This window comes from Octodon degus, unplaced genomic scaffold (genome assembly GCF_000260255.1).
Source record: "Octodon degus isolate 3935 unplaced genomic scaffold, OctDeg1.0 scaffold00099, whole genome shotgun sequence".
Taxonomy (NCBI): Eukaryota; Metazoa; Chordata; class Mammalia; order Rodentia; family Octodontidae; genus Octodon; species Octodon degus.
Genome location: NW_004524675.1, coordinates 3,429,085 through 3,446,328, shown reverse-complemented (window position 1 = coordinate 3,446,328; position 17,244 = coordinate 3,429,085). Strand labels below are relative to the sequence as shown.

Here is a 17,244-nt window from a genome sequence, read left to right as displayed (position 1 = left end):
GAGAGGGAGAGGGAGAGAGAGAGAGAGAGAGAGAGAGAGAGAGAGAGAGAGAGAGAGAGAGAATATGAATGATCAGAGCTAATGTGGGCAAATCAGAATACTTGTTCTTCTAATTATTCATTAATTCAATAACTATTTGTTACCCATTTTTCTGCTGGAGTTTAAAGTCTAGTGGGAAAGCTGAGGCTAGGGAAATGCATTTACAGTGCGAAAAACATAGTGGATTTACCCACTTAATTGTTCACAGAAGCAGAGATTTCTTCCCTTATTTAAAAAAAAAAAAAAGCCAGGGAGATAGCTCAGTGGAATAAGTGCTTGCCTGGCAAGCGCAAAGTCCTGAATTCTATCCCTGGTACTGCAACAACAAAAACAAACAAACAAACAAACAAAACATGCAATGGAAACCTATAAGGGCTATTTGGGTCACTCTGGAGAGGGGGACTCATTATTTCTGGAGATCATATAATATTTAAAAAATATCCTAAAGGATGAAATAAGTATGTAGTAATAAGTTCAAACTGAAGAGTATAATAGAAAACTAGAACAAGAAGACTAAAGATACAAAGCCGCAGGGGGCAGGAGTGCGAAATGAGTGCGAATGCACAGAAAGCCAGTGCGATCTTTTCTAAATTAATAGCAGATTTCCCATTGATTCACATATACTTGGACACCATGTAGTGCATGTAGGACAGAATATAAAATCCTCTCTAGCTCTCCAAACACTTTGATGATGTGTTTTCATCACAATTAATTTACTAACTTATGATTGATTTATAGAACAGGCTGTTTCTCACAGTGAAATAACACATTTAGTAAGCAATCCAATTTGGGGAAGATATATACAAGAAAGGTGACCATAAGAACTGAGAAAGATTGAGGTGACATTCTGAGAAGATGGTTTAGTGTGATTGTTGTAAACTTTAATTATTGATGCTTGATCTTTGCAGAGACTACAAGTAAAGGTGAGTTCTAATTAAAGTATACTCACAGATATAAATCCATTATTAGTCTAAAGTTAACTCTAGGGTTAATTAGCATTATTGTGCTAAGTTATGGAGGTTCACTAAAATCTATTATATGGAATTCTTATTAATGTATGTGATGTACTTTTAGCAGCAGTCAAAAAGCAAATATATAATAATCACATTGCAAGATAGAAAACAAGCTTTGCCATGAATTATATGGCAAAGAAGTGACAATGACAGTGGAAGAAGTTTTCTCTTCTATTGAGAAGCCTAGGCAGAAAACTGTGAAAGGTACATGGTATTTTGTATAGAGACCGATATTATACATTTATGATAAGGGCTTTGAAATTAATTGTGTAATTTGCCCTTGGTTCATGAATCAGCAGCCTGAAAGAAAATCTTTGCTAAAAAATCTTTCCCAATTTTGCACTGAGGTACGCCCTCATCCCCTCAGAGTTGCTAAATTGTCCAGGCTGGGCATGAATTTACAGTGCTCTTGCCGCAGCCAGCCAGAGTGCTGGGCTTATAGGCATGCACTGTAACATCAGGCTGAAAATGACACATGTTCAAGAAGAGGCTCACTTCTCTAAGACTGTAATAATGGAAGAATACAGAGTAAATAAATTCTGGTAGAATCTGTCTTGAAAGGGAATCATAAGTAGGAGAAAGGCTCTCTGTGTTGGGGATGGCAGCCACTGAGCTGCCTCACTGTGGCAAGCCCCAATCTAGAAAACTGAATTTTAAAAAGCTAAAATCAGAATCTTTCGGGGAGATGAAGGGATCCGAAAACGTAAGTTTCTAGATTAGAAAACTGGAATCCAAAAAGTGTGAAGTTATTGTAGCTGATATGAAGTCTGACCTTCTTTAGACATAAAGTACAATGAATTTTGTTAATTAAAACATCTAATACATGTTTACCAATCTCTCCATGGTACAATGGAAGCACCAATCACTACTACTGTCAATTTAGGAATATGGGTAAATGCACTGGGGAGACAGACACATAAGCGTACAGATGTCACTCAAGATTCCTAGTTGAATTGGAAACAATCCAGCTTCAGCTAATTCATGTCACAGGCCAGTTCAAAATAGTATAATCCCTTTTTTCTTATATACATATTGCGGGGAAAACACAGGGAAGGTGAAACAAAATATGAACAGCTTAATTTTGAAAGCTTTGAGCTATACTGAAATTTCAGTTGGGCATGGCTCTTTAAGAGGTAATATGGCAATTTAACAAGCAAATTTCTCCTAAAACAAACTGGAAAGGAATAGGATTGATGCTAATGGACCTAAAGAGGAGAGTAAGTAGGCTTTAAAAGCTGAGACTGCCATCCCCAGCACAAAAAGACACAGAAAACCAATCTAAGGTAATTCAGTTCATCACAAAAACACATTGTCCAATTGGAGGTACTGTGAATAATACCTTGCAGCCTGTCACAATAGATGGGAATGGTCTTGCTTTTATTCCAAGGCAATCTCTTTGTGGAACTTTATTTGTATAGCTAACAACCTGAATGGGGGAGCTCTTGCGAAGGCTGGTGCACTGTTATTGTTACCAGGGAAACCGGGTCTTAATTTCTAGTGGTTGAATGCCAAAGAAAACAGACTGAAGACAGGAGGGAAAAAACTTGGTAATGTTGAATTTGTTGGAAATATTTGGTGTTAGAAGGTCTCTTTTGCAAGCTCACATTTTAAAGCAGGACTGTAAAAAACACTTCTCTCTTTACCTGTGGGTTTAAGTGTACTGCCAATGGCACTTTGATCTTTAATTGATGAGTCCATATGGTGATTATCATTCAAAGAATTTTTAGATTCAAAATTGAAAAATACTCATCAAGAATGAAGTACTTGTTCAATTCCAGTGGAAACAACACATAATCACCCTCCTGACAGCTTAAGCCAGCATATAGGGAAAAGCCTACTGTTTCAATTCACAGGGTTCTTGCCCAGACCAGTGAGTGCTCTGTGCACTGTGCAGTATTACTGTGGCTCACAGAACAGTGATCCTGAGATACAGAAGAAAAGAAGAGACACAGCTGTCTGGATTTAAAAAGAAAAAAGGAAACTCCTCACATCATCATGCTTAGAAAAAATCTACAACGATTTAGAATCTGTCTACAATTTGAGAATTTCTTCAGTTATATTTTCCCTATATGTTATGTTTTAGAAACATTTATAAAAGATTCTTTTGGCCTCCAGATCAAAATAAACTTTAAGCTGTAAATGTATGGGGGAAAAATGCTATAAAACAAGCTAAAGGTAAACAGGAATAAAAAAAGAAAACAGAAAAATATTCAGAATATGCACAATACCTATTTTGAAAGAGGCATTTTCCTAGCAGTATGTCAAGTCCTTGAGAGATTCACTTATCTGTGACTAAACTAAAGGTAACATTTAAATATTAGTAAATGCCTTTAGTTTTTCTTCACTCATATGATGGAAGATTTTTTTTTCAGGGCTTTTGTTCTTTCTCTGCTTATACAAAGGAATTTAGCCTCCTTCACACTTGAATTCATTATCTTTGGTTACCCTGAGTTTCTGTATGCTGTTTTTCTGTTAGACTTGGTGACACTCCCATGGAACCTTCAGGAAAACAAAGGGACCCAGGCCTTTTGTGCTTGGAGGAACTGCAACCAGCAGATAGGCAATCTAAATGAGATCAGCCAGGGCTGCTGGCAGAGGGCTACGAAAGACAATGACACAATAGCGTCTATACTGCGTCCCTTCCAAGAATGTTCCTCTGAGAAATACTCAAAGATATATGAAATACACCTTTTAGAGATTGTTCTGTTTAAGGAAAAAAAGTCTACTGTAAAGATCAGTGAAGAAAGGGAAATTGGACACTTAAAAATCCAATTTCTCTTCATTACTCCACTAGAATATAAATCAGTAAAAATAGACATGAGAACTTCAGAACTGCTGAATTATATGTTCAATGCTTGTGCTATGAAAAATAAATATCTTGAAAAAATGTAAAATTCAATGCTCTTTTAAATTCATAGGAATGGAAAATTTTAACAGCATTGTTAAAAATACTACCACCTTTATTCTGTTGAAGAGGTTTAGATAAAAGATACATTGACTTATCTGCAAACATCAGAATGAAGAGAGGATTTGATCCCTGACCTTTACAACATCAGCAAACAGTACCCCTCCTAATTTAGCACCCTAACTTCAACATCTTCCACCATCTGGAGACAGTATAAGAGGGTATTCAAAACACTTGACAGTATGTGCTTTCACAGGGTCCACTTTGTGGGTAGATAATTCATTTGAAAAGCCACTAAAATAATTTTGTAGATAGATGCAACAAGTATGATATTATTCAGAGCATACTTTTTTGAAGAGTAAAATATATTAAGAATTTCTAGTGAAATAGGGCTACATTCACAAACACATGGATTAGAAGAAAGAAAATAAGAATTGCTGAGTGCCTCCCTAGGTGCTCAATAATTTTTAAAAAATGCTCATTTTGTGAAGTAGCTATTAACATTATTATTTTTTTTCATAAAATAATACACTCATATATTCTTCTTAGTGGTTAATTGCTGTACAAGATGCAGACATGATATCCTGTCTATCCCAACCACTTTGAATACACAGATACAAAATGGACATTCATAGGCATACCCCATTTTTTCTAAGTTCCGTTATTGAATATTATAGGTGTGTAAACTCAGCAAAATATTCTAAAAGAGTCCAGTAGCCCATAACAGCATTGGGTCTTCTGTTTAACTGGCAATGTCAGAAATTATTGACCTGAGTCCCCCACAGCTCAACTTAACAGCATGGCTTTACTTCCTATATTTCGTCTTCATACTTTTCTACTGGATGGTTAAGACCAAGGTAAAGCAGGACTTATGCAACAAGAGTTGTAGCTTTTTGGTCTGAGAAGGTCAGTGAAATCCCCTCAGCATTTATCCTGAGATCCTGTACCCCAGATTGTAGAACCTTTGTCAGTGCAGCCATGTGGATGAGTCATGGCCATTGCTTGGCCAATGTGCTCTCTGTGAAAGCTTGAGAGAGTGTCTTCTCCCCATGTGACTCTCCTTAGGCACACTCTACGTCATCGATCTCTTTCCTCTTTGGCCCCATAATCTTCTTGATCAGAGAATTTGGGACACTACCAAGGTACATGACGTTACAGTACAAGTTCTCATATGTCCTGAGTCTTAATTGACCTTAGAAGACTAGGGCCAAAATATTGGCTTTCCTTGTAGCCCTCCTTTTTCTCTAATTTTGGTCTGCAAACTTAGGTTGCTAACCATCCAGAAGACAAGCTTATTGTTATTATCAAACGATTTAGGCTATCAAGCTTAACCTTGCTATCTCACTGCATTTCAAACATCTTAGGCATAATAAGGAACAGGTATTTTTCATCAAGTATTGATATGTTGAACTTTAAGTACCTACATAATATGATAAAAAACATTTAAAAATTAGATTATATTTTAAAAATAGGATAAAGAATTCTATACTTCTCATGTTTGCACATAAGTCCAAAAATCTTACCATATACAACCTTGAAGCAGGACAGCCCCACAATATTAACATTATTATTTTGTATAGAAGAAAATAGAGAACCAGAAAGTTTGGCTAGACAGGAATCCCACAGACCCAGACTTTAGAATTGAAACCAGAGATATTTTGGCCTAAATCTTTATTTTTCACTATGCTACATAATAGCTTTTTAAACTTCAATATGCACTGCTCCATTTTTCCCTACTGGACCTAAAAAGCAAGTTATTCTAAAATGATGCAAACCAGTATTTTTTACTGGCTTTCTAACTTCCAAGCCATCCCTATAGCATCAACAGAAATAGAAGTTATGTTTTTTACAAGTAATCATATAAGTTTTAGACTTCTATTAATTTATAACAACTTCATTTCTTTACTCCTGTGAAAATTGCCAGAGAGATGGTGATATCTAGCTTACACAGGAAGCCTACTTGTTGCCCGTCTAACAAAAAGACCCATCTGTCAGAAGGTGTGGCACGTACAGATCTTTTCGGTTAGCTGTTCTGTTTATCTTCTCTTTGGCTTGACATTCATAAAACACGGAGTTACACATCAGCATCTTGTCATTCCTGTGATCACCGTTCATATTGCCATCCATGTTGAATGGAATATTTGAGAGCCTTGAATAATGTTGAATAGAGATAAGGGATGTATGTCCCTTAAATAAAACTACGAATAGTAATATTTCTCCTCATTTTAAAGAAGTGATCACTTAAGTTATATGCACATTTCAAAAAAAGGAGAACATTTTACTTAACAAAATTTGCAGCAGGAGATCTACAAAATAGAGTACATAGTTACATTTAGTTGACTGTGTGAATGAAGAGGGCAATATGCAATGACGGCAACATCTTTCCATTAATCTTCCTGTTAGAGACACCTCCTTTCAGCTCTCCCTCCCTCTGGTGCACTGTCCTGAAGAGGGACACTGACTAATGGTGGCTCTCCAGGAGAGAAGAGATCTGCTCTCAGCCAGAGTGGTGAAAGTACAGGGGCCTGTTTTTTTAAAATTAATTTTATTGAGAAAGAAATACCAATGAGACAGCTTCAAAGCAGGTTAGTAGGACAGTGATAATAATTAATATATGCATATTATTGTCTTTGTAGTAGTTATTCAGTGTACAAGATGCAGACATGATATCCTGTCTAAACAATATTAGTATAAATCTTTCTCATTGAACTAAGAGAAAGTAGCTGTATATCTATCCTATTTTATGTATATATACATATATATATATATATAATTTTTTCACTATGAAGTGGACCTTCATTTATATCCCCTTTTTTGTTTAGTTTTGTCAGAGACAGGTGTTCCATTGCCATTCACATATTGTAGGCTCATGAATTCAGCAAAGTAATCCGATACAGTCCAGTAGTCCATAATAGTAGTGGGTTATATGCAAGACTGGCAGTGTCAGAAGTTGTTGACTTGAGCCTTTTACAGCTCAGCATATTAATATGGCTTTACTTTTTATACCTTGTGTTTGTACATTTCTGCTTGATGGTTAAGACCAAGATAGAGCAAGACCTATATAACAAGAAATGTAACTTCTGCATCTGACAAGGTCCTGAAATCCCCTCAGGATTTATCCTGAAATCCCCTCAGGATTTATCCTGAAACCCTGTACAGCAGTTTGTAGATCCTTTGTCAGTGTCAGCCAATAGGAGGAGTCATAGCCATTGCTTGACCAATGTGCTCTCTGTGAAAGTCTGAGGGAATGTTTCCTCTCCATGTGACTCTCCTTAGGTGCGTTATGCATTATCCATCACATTCATATTCTTCTGGCAGAAAATAGAGTTTCAATATTAAAAGAAGGCTTTCTTAATTGACCTGGCTAAAATCAAACAAAATGCCAATCATTCCATAAGAGACAGTAACCTTTGATGACCAAAATTGATGTTAAAAATATTTCATTTGCTTTTACAGAAAAGCATGATGAATTTATGAGCTATCCCAGTATTTTACAGGTTTTGTCTGTCCGCCTTCCCCAGTATTTCTCTTATTCTTTCTACTAGAGATTGAAACCATGGCTGTGGGCATGCTGGGCAAGCACTCTGCCTTAGAGATGCTTCTTAATCATTATTATTTTTTGTTTGTTTTATTTTTGAGCTAGGGTCTTGCTACGATGCCTAGTTTAGATTTGAACTTGAGATGCTCCTGACTCAGCCTTCTAAGTGGGGTTAGAGGATTGTGCCATCACATTTAGCATTTTGGCTTGTTTTTCTGCATAAAAACACACCCTTAATGTAATAAGGATGTCATTTATACTGGGGGTATTACTTTGACCTTCTCAAGGCATAGTTTGAAGACAACAGTCTATTTTTTTACACATTAGCATGGAATAACCTGAAGGATGCCATATGGTTTAACAGACTTTAACCCCAAAGAGTAGATAGTTCTGAGGCCATTTGGACTCTGGAAATTCAATTATAACCTATTACTTAAAAAACAATGTTTAATGTTAACCTGTTAAAATAAGCCATTTAGTTTAGCATCAAGGACTAAGACTTTGAGAGAACTAATCTACTTCTCTCTCTATGCAAATCATTGTATTCAACTGTCTGCTATCACAGTTGACTTCAAACAGGTGTAATGAAAGGAAGGTTTTGACAACAGACATATATTATTGATAATGGAATATGTCACACTATGCACACTCCTGCTAAAAGACAACCAGCAAGGACCTTAGAGACAAACTCTATTCATCTTGTCCACTTTTTCTTTTTAAAATGGTTTCACATACATGGTTCAAATATGATGCTGCAACATAACTTTGAGTGTATACAGATCAAATTTATTCTTGGAAGACTGAGTTTGAGACCAGCCTGGGCTACCAAGTGAGCTCAAATCCAGCCTGAACGGCATAGTGAGACCCTGTCATAAAAAATATATAAACAAAAATCCTAAGTAATTTTTTTTTTTTGTGGAACTGGGGATTGAACTCAGGCCCTTGTGCTTGCCAGAGAAGCGCTTATTCCACTGAACCATCTCCCTGGGCTCCTAAATAGGTAATTTATTTCCCCCAGTGAGTCAAACATTGGCCTCAATGGCAACATTCCACAGTGTCCCTGAGATATGGAATCACTGCCAGGGCACCAACTATCATTTCCGGGCCATGTTCAAGGGTATGTATTGGATGGCGTTGGAGAAATCACGGAGAAAGGAAAACAGAAACAGAATGAAAGCTAAGGCTTATTTACTACGCAGTCCATATGGTAGTTAGTTTTTAATCAGTTCAACTAATTTATAGTGAATAAATACAAATATTGCCACTAATATTTGTTAAATATTAAATTAAACATATAGCATGAAATAGCCACCCATGTGAAAAGATAGCTGACAGCCAGTGGAATATATATATATATATATATATATATATATATAATTTCCTACAACAACACTGCTTTGAATAGGGAAAAGAAAAATACGTGTGTATGCGTGGAGTTTGGCTATTTAAGTGTCACTATTAAGCAAAACTGTATCAATAAGTTTTTAAGACTAGGGCCAGCCAAATAGCTCAACAGATTAAGGCACCTGCTTAGGTAGAGGAAGGGGCCAGGAGTTTGAACCCCAGGCCTGCCGTGCCAGCCCCACCCCTGGGGCGTGCTGAGACAGCAATTGAGACTGGGTGTGGTGGCACACACCTGTAATCCCAGCATTTGGGAGGCTGCAAACAGGAGGATCACTAGGAGTCTGATTTATGCAGTGAAGCAGTGAGGCCCTGTGTACACCCTGTCATAAATACAAAAAAAAATTAAGACCATTCACAAGTGTAAAAGCATAATTCAGAGGCTTAAAGAAAAAAGGATATATTATTTTTTCTATAATTAAGAAATCACTCTGGATTTAAGTTATTTATTTATGTTAGAATTCTACACTTATAAATGTATTTCTTTTATAGGGTGCTATGAACAGAATTCCTCACCGATAACATATATAAAAATCTTTGGTACATTAATTTGTGAAATAATTTTAGTGACACTGTAGAAATACGAGATGGTAAGAATGCCTGCCCACACCCTATAGCTGGATTGTTATGGTTCCTCTAACAATTGTTATTTTTTTAAAGACATATTTATTCAGCATCATGCTTAGACTATTACATTGAGCAATCAATGTCAGGGGTGCAAACAAAGGTCTACAATAAAACCCTTTGTTGGAATGCTTTACACTTTCCACAGAACACAACATAAAATAACCTGTTATACAATTAGTCACAAATATGGTCCTCAAGTTTTTTGCCCATAAGCATGAGTATTGTCTAAAACATGTCTTCTTTGTAGCAGCTGGGCCCTGCCACCACTGTGCTTGGCTGAGTTCACCAATCTGTTGAAATCTGTATCCTCCCTGTCATTTCTGTAGCTCTCCTGTCCTGCTAAGCTTTGTTTCCTGGAAGTGTTTAAAACCTTCTGCCATGGCCACAGCTACTGCTGTTCCTGGAGCCACCATAACCATACTGATTTTATAGTTTGGTAAAATATTAGTCTCCACCACCATAGGGCCCAGAGCTTCTGCCTCCAAAGTTTCCTCCCTTCATGGGTCCAAAATTTGAAGACTGACTGTTGTAATTGCCAAATTCATTATACCTTCCACCACCTCCATAATTGCTTCCATCATTACCAAATTCATTGTAGCTATCTCCACTGCTACCATATCCACTCCCACCATGGCTGTCACCAAAGCCATGTCGACCACTGAAGTTTCCTCTGTGACCAAAACTGTCATTACCACCAAAACTACTACCACCAAAATTTCCATAACCACTTCAACCTCTTTGGCTAAATGAAGCACTAGCCATCTCCTGCTTCGACAGGTCTTTCCTCACTTCACAATTGTGGCCATTGACAGTGTGGTATTTTTGAATGACAATCTTATCCACAGAATTATGGTCATCAAAAGTTACAAAGGCAAAGCCCCTGTTCTTTACACTGCCTTGGTCAGTCATAATTTCAATCACTTCTATTTTTCCATATTGTTCAAAATAATCTCATAGATGATGTTCTTCAGTGTCCTCTTTAATGCCACCAACAAAGATCTCCTTCACCATTAAGTGGGCACCTTGTCTTTGAGAATCTTCCTTTGAGACAGGTCTCTTTGGTTCCACAACTCTTCCGTCCACTTTGTGTGGCCTTGCGTTCATGGCTGCATCCACCTCCTCCACAGTGGCATAAGTGACAAACCCAAAGCCCCTGGAACGCTTGATGTTCGGGTCTCTCACTACCACGCAGTCTGTGAGTGTTGCCCATTGCTCAAAGTGGCTCCTCAGACTCTCATCAGTTGTTTCAAAGCTCAGACCTCCAATGAAGAGCTTCCATAGCTGTTTGGGCTCCTTGGGAGACTCTGACTTAGACATGATGGCAGTCGGAAGAGAGATTGACGATGCTTTCTCCACGGTGTCCACCAGCAGAAAGCTAACGATTGTTTTTGTAATCAAATTAAACTCAACCTATGAACATGTTGTTGACTACAGCAGGTTTTATCCCTGAGATAGCAAGGTTCAGTTTTAGATCTTTAAGGTAGACTCATATTTCCAAGACCAGAATTGAGGAGAAATGTAAAAATACAGAGAGGAACAAACTGGCTATTTTGATGGAAAAAAACAAACAAAAAATAGAATCAAATCCCTGAAACTAAGTGATGACATTAATGAAATAATTCTACCTAAGACTAATGAATCACAGGGCAAAGAAGTTACTTTCAAATCGGACTCCAGCATAATTGCTAGCATATTTATATCATTTTTTGTTTGTTTTGTTTTGTTTTTGTATTCGATACAGGCTCCCTTTTTGTAGCTGGCATTTAGTCTGCTGAGCTATCTCGCCGGCCATTATATCATACGTAGTTTGTGATAAATACTCTCTAGTGGAAACTGAACAGAAACTGAACTGCACCTGTACCAATAGTTTCAAACTCAAATCATTCTGCTTAATCTCAACATAGATGACTTAGATGAAGATCTGTAACCATTAAGCAGCTCTGTCATGTCATGTGAAAAAGAAAAAGAAAAACAAGGTCCACCAGAGGATTTCCCTCCTCACCAACAGTTCTGTGGTAGTATTTTCTTGATGTTGTTTTGCAGGCAAAATATGCCATTCCATATTTCGTGCTCTATTTTGATGATGCAAATGAACAAAAGTTCATTTCTACAGGTTAAAACCAGAGCTATTAAATTTTTATGGGATTTGGCCATTATAAAAATATGAAATCTTAGAAAAACTGCAGGTTTAAATACATCCCATCTGTCAAGGTATTGGGAAGAATTCATTCAGAAGAATAGCGTACAGTGATGTCTATAAGGGGAAGGGAAAACAATACCCGATAACCACGGAGACGGATGCAGTGTTCCAAATGTGAGTTGCTCATGAGCCTCTGCCACCTTAGAATGAATTACTGTAAATGAAATGGTGTCTGTGGCCCTTTATTGCCACACCTGAGCGAAAGCTCTTGTACAACATTCCCAAATGTGAATGTTATGTTTGAGATGGTTTCACTAAAACTACAGGCTATTAGGCAAAGCTGAAATTCACTTCAGGGAGCCCTGGGGATACCTCAGAGAAACAGGCAATCATACAATTAGAGACTTATGACTCTCAGTGGGTAGAAGACTTACCATATGCATTAACAAGCCATAGACAGAGCAAATAAACATCAACTTTAAACATGTGACAAATCAAAAGTAACAGCCATGTCACTCCTTTTTTCAGATAAATTTGTTTGTATGGTTAATAGCTTTTCACTGGAGAAGCTCAGTTGTGGGTAATAAGATGTTATTTTCCTTTGTAGAATGGATACTCTCTACCTTGACTTTGATTTATTTCTCCTGAGGGCATTAAGTGAAAAGAAAAGGAAATAAATATGTACTTAGCCTTTTCTAGGAATGATGCGTTTCGCTAGACACTTTATCAGTATCATTTATGCTAGTATTCACAGTCTTACTATGAGCTATTTTAAAGATGAAGAACTTGAAGTTCACAAAAGTTCTGTAAGTACTAAGGGTAAGAAATGAAATTGAAATTCAGATCTGCCTGATTGTATCAACAAGGATGGCCACTGGCATAGCATGCATTTCTTTCTTTGTTTCTTTCTTTGTTTCCTTCCTTCCTTCCTTCCTTCCTTCCTTCCTTCCTTCCTTCCTTCCTTCCTTCCTTCCTTGTATGCAGGGTTCATATGTACCTCAGACGCATAGTCTTCTTGTTTTCAACTTCCCTAGTGCTGGGACTATAGGTGTGCGCCACCATGTCAGGACTCCATTGCTGGTTCAGTGCCCCTGGGGACAGGGCCAGCATAGCATGTGGTGCCAGGGATCGAACCCTGGCCCCTGTGCTTACCTAAGCAAGCACTTAGTCCACTGAGGTATCTCACCAGCCCTTAAGCTATCTTGTTGGGATAGCTTCTTTTTTACTCCTATTTAGAGATGGAGATTAATGTCCATTCCTTGAGTCTAGGAGCCTTATAAGTGATTTGGTAAATAAAATATACTGTATTGGAATCCACACATTTGAGGCCTTATGCCGTTTGCATGCCCTGGAAAGAAAGCCGTAAAGTGCAACAGATAGGGAGGGCCCTGCAGGAGAACAGGATATACAAGACCAGGAAGGATGTCCTCACCAACATTACATGAAGCTTATAGGAGCTATTCCTACTACCTAGTAGAATTGGCGTGAATTATGGGAAAAACGATGGTCATTGTTATGCTAAGCTAATAGTTTTTGTGGAAGTTTTGTAGTCTACCACAGATAATGAAAAGTATTCATAAACTAAGGTGATTTCTGTTATATGGTGTTGGCTTCCCCGGATACCCATATCCCTCAAATTTTAATTTAGTATAAATTTGTCAGGAAAAGGAGTAATTCTCGAGGCTCTTGTTATTTTAATCAAAAGTTCATTGAGTCCTTCAAACCTGTGATGAGATATGTATGATTCTAAACTTCTGTTTTGCAAGTAAAGAAAGTGAGACCAAGTGATGTGAATATTTGGAAACTAGAAAGCTGTAAATCTATGATCAGAAACATGTACTTGGCTTCCAGAGCTATGTTGACCTGTAGTCAGGTTCCTGAGGCATATTGACTGCATTTTTACTTGGTTATTGTTACTCATATTTAAATTTGGTCATCTGATACAACTAAGACAAGTATTTCACTTCTACAACTGAGAACTGTAATGGTTGATCTGCAAAACTGGACATTATACTAAAGAATTTTCCTCGGAGAATAGTTATAGATGGTGTGCACAAGAATACTTCCTTCTCAGAATGCAGCAAATATGAACTCAGGGAATAGTTGTTTCATGTGGGACCAGACAAACACCTATGAATACTGAATGAAAATTATGACTCGTGGTAAAATATCTTCTTTCTATTCTGAGCTCTCCCCACATTCATTATTGTATCAAGGGAAGTTCCCAGGCATAGAGCCAAAACTGGCATTTCACACCTGATATACTTTTGCAATGATTTTTCAGAATCAGTGCAGACTCTGATGTCAAAGATTCTGTGTTTGAGTAGCTACTGCCATTTCCAAACTCTATGATCTTAGAAAGTTCCTTTTCCTCTCTGATATTAAGAAAATAAGAATAATAATGTCTAACTCATAAAGTTCTTACAAAGATTAAATCATATATATGTGTGGAAGCATGGGAATGTGTATGTGTGTGTGTGTGTGTGTGTGTGTGTGTTTGTGCATTTCACTAAACCTGAAGTAAAATTTACATCTGATAAACATAGTTGTCATTTTTACTATATATTAGTCATAGTCTTGTTCCTGTGAGCCAAAGTTAGAAGTGGTAGTTAAAAGGAAGATAAAATTAAAACAAAAAATCCTAACAGGGAGAAGGTAATGAACCTGGAATAGACAATAAGCAGTGAAGAAATGAGGAAAGTATTAGTCTTCAAAATCAAAGACAGGAGATTCAGCTCTTTAGTCTTTTCATTAAGGGTCTCTACATATCAAATCAGGTTTTTTTATGTCAAAACCTCTACATGTAGGATCTAAGAAATGTTCTGGAAATCTCTAGGTGGTGGAGTTACTAAAAGAGTCACAGAGTGGTATAATCTCTCTCTCTCTCTCTCTCTCTCTCTCTCTCTCTCTCTCTGTCTGTCTGTCTGTCTGTCTGTCTGTCTGTCTACACAGGTATCATACAGTTCAATGCTTTTATTTCACAGAACATAAAAGTTTCAGAGAGGAAATGACTTAGCCAAAGAAGTCAACTTGTAAGTAACAAATTAAGGCCAGATCTATCGTTAACTGATTCCTCAATCAGGGCTCCTCAATCAGGGCTCTTTCCATCAAAAACTACTTCTTCTAGGTGAGGAGAACATAACTAGAAATAACTCTAGTTGGCACTGATGATAATTATGAAGTCCAGATTTTAAATTATCATAAAATTGCCAAACAGGCAGAATTCAACCCAACTCTTTGGCATTTCTGTGTTGAGGAGATAAGTAGGAGCTCATCGTCTCCTCTTTGTTTCTTTGTTTCCCACTCCTTTGGTACATTAAGACCAAACATGACCGGGGGCCGGGGAGATAGCTCAGTAGAATAAGCGCTTGCTTGGCGTTACAAGGGCCTGAGTTCAATCCCCAGTTCCTCAAAAAAAAAAAAAAAAAAAAAAAAAAAAAAGACCAAACATGACCTAAGGAGGAAACATCTGTAGAGTCTCAGCTGAAGTTGGATGAGGGCTTTGTAGCAAGAGTTCATATTCATGTGGTGATCCAAAGCTGACTACTGGTCTTTTGGATTAACCATATCTACCATTCTGCCTCAGGACTGGATTGGTGCTAACAACAAACTCTAACAAGCTGCAAACTCTGGTCTATGAGATAATCCACATCACAGAGCTCATTTTGTTCCATTAATTGTTTCTTTTTCCACTATGGAACTGAATACTCTCCTAGTTCCCCAGAGCAAGACCCAGCCTTGTTCCACTAGGATTACATCTGGGTACTCATCACTAGAAAAGATTCCGAAGCATAGGCTTGAGGCTTGACTGGACATCCCATCACAGGAAGAGCCTCTCTAGTCATATTTTCCAATCAGTCCTTATTACAGGCCAGATCCCACCTAGGTACATCCTTCTAGGATTACTTCCCTGACTTTTTCCAGACTTGCTGGATCTTACTTCCTGTGAAAGTAGGAATTAAGTAGCTGTGTCTTGTTTTTTGCCTGAACTAAAACAATAGAAGAAAGAAAAGTGGGGCCGGGGAGAGGGTGCAGTAGAATAAATGCTTGCCTGGCAAGTGCAAGGGCCTGAGTTCAATCCCCGGTCCAGTGCAAAAAAAAAAAAAAAAAAAAAAAGAAAGAAAAGCTTGTAAAATACATCATTAAGGGCTGGCCAGATAGCTCAGTGGACTGAAGCACCTGCTTAGGCAGAGTGCAGAGACTAGGGTGGAGTGTGCCTGTAATCCCGGCACTTGGGAGGTTGAAAACAAGAGGATCACCCTGCGTCCAATCTATGTAGTAAGACCCTGTAGACCCGTACCAAATACATACACATATGTATGTATAATTATATATATATATATATATATATATTTAAAATTATTGTTCCAATTATAAATTTGAAAGTTTTCAATGATGAAATGTAAAGATAAAGGGCATCTAGGTACGATAGCTGATTAAAAAATCTAGGTAGCCATGATCCTTTAAGTTTATAAAGCTGAACATATTCAAAATAGAGTATTTGAAAAATAAAAAGTATACGAAAGAAAAATATGGTACTCTTTTACAGAATGAAAAAAATTATAAATATATTTGTGATTTGACCAAGAACATAGAAATTTTTGTTGTATAACAACTTGTGTTCCAGTGCACGTCTATTTTAGTTGACAATTTTTCCCTGTGAAAGGCAAGGAACCACAGAGTGACCTCTTAGACTACTTGAGATGTTTTGGGGCCTCATGAATATACTTATTGATCTTTAGGTAAACTCTTGGGGATTTTGTCAATTCTGACATTGATTCCTAAATGCAGTAGAGGACTTTTCTAGATTTACAGTTGTACCTCTATTTTAACTCTTGGTTTGAACTCTAGGCCCTCTAAAATAGATCCTAAGACTCCTCATCAGGTTTTTGAAACTTGCTGCTTATGTTCTGATTCAGCTGTATTTGTTCTGCTATGGCTGCATTACTTTTGGATTCAAAAAGGTTAGCTACTGGTAAACCTCATGTTCAACTCTCCTAGTTTGAGAATGGATGGTCATATAAGCTTTCACATAGAGAGGGATAGGTTGGCAGGCAGTGTCAGACTTGCTAAATTTTACTTTTTTCCTAACTTAAATTAGAGGTTTTATGAACTGCCTACCTTATGACCACCAATAATAATTTTATCTGTTAAAGATCTCTCTAAAAATAGAACATTATTCCTACCCCAAAATTTATAATCTAAGTGGAGAAATAGGCCATAGAGCATGTTTTTCTTATTTGTGTACAGACACAAAAAGTTATACCAGAAATCACTTGATTGGTAAGTCCAATCAGTGCCATATTATGGTAGATACAGGTTAGGAGAGTCATTTTACAGCCAGGATGGCAAGCATTTTGCATAATAGGGCTTAGTAGGACATTTTTTTTTGTTGACAGATATATTTGGTCAAATGTGCAGAAATGAAACAAGTTTAGACTGAGAAAAATACAGTTCAACAATAAAAGAAAATACATGTATATACATTCTTATTCAGGCAGTTGGAACTTTGAAAATATGTCCAACACATCTATATTGGCTCTCTTTCTCTCTCTCTCTCTCTCTCTCTCTCTCTCTCTCT

At 37.3% G+C, this 17,244-nt stretch overlaps 1 protein-coding gene and 1 pseudogene across 1 annotated transcript in view; both read right to left on the bottom strand.

The window, feature by feature from the left end:
- Lingo2 (leucine rich repeat and Ig domain containing 2) overlaps positions 1–17,244 on the bottom strand; it is a 602,131-nt gene that overhangs the window by 241,410 nt on the left and 343,477 nt on the right. The window lies entirely within an intron of this gene.
- On the bottom strand, positions 9,887–10,840 carry LOC101567655 (annotated as a pseudogene).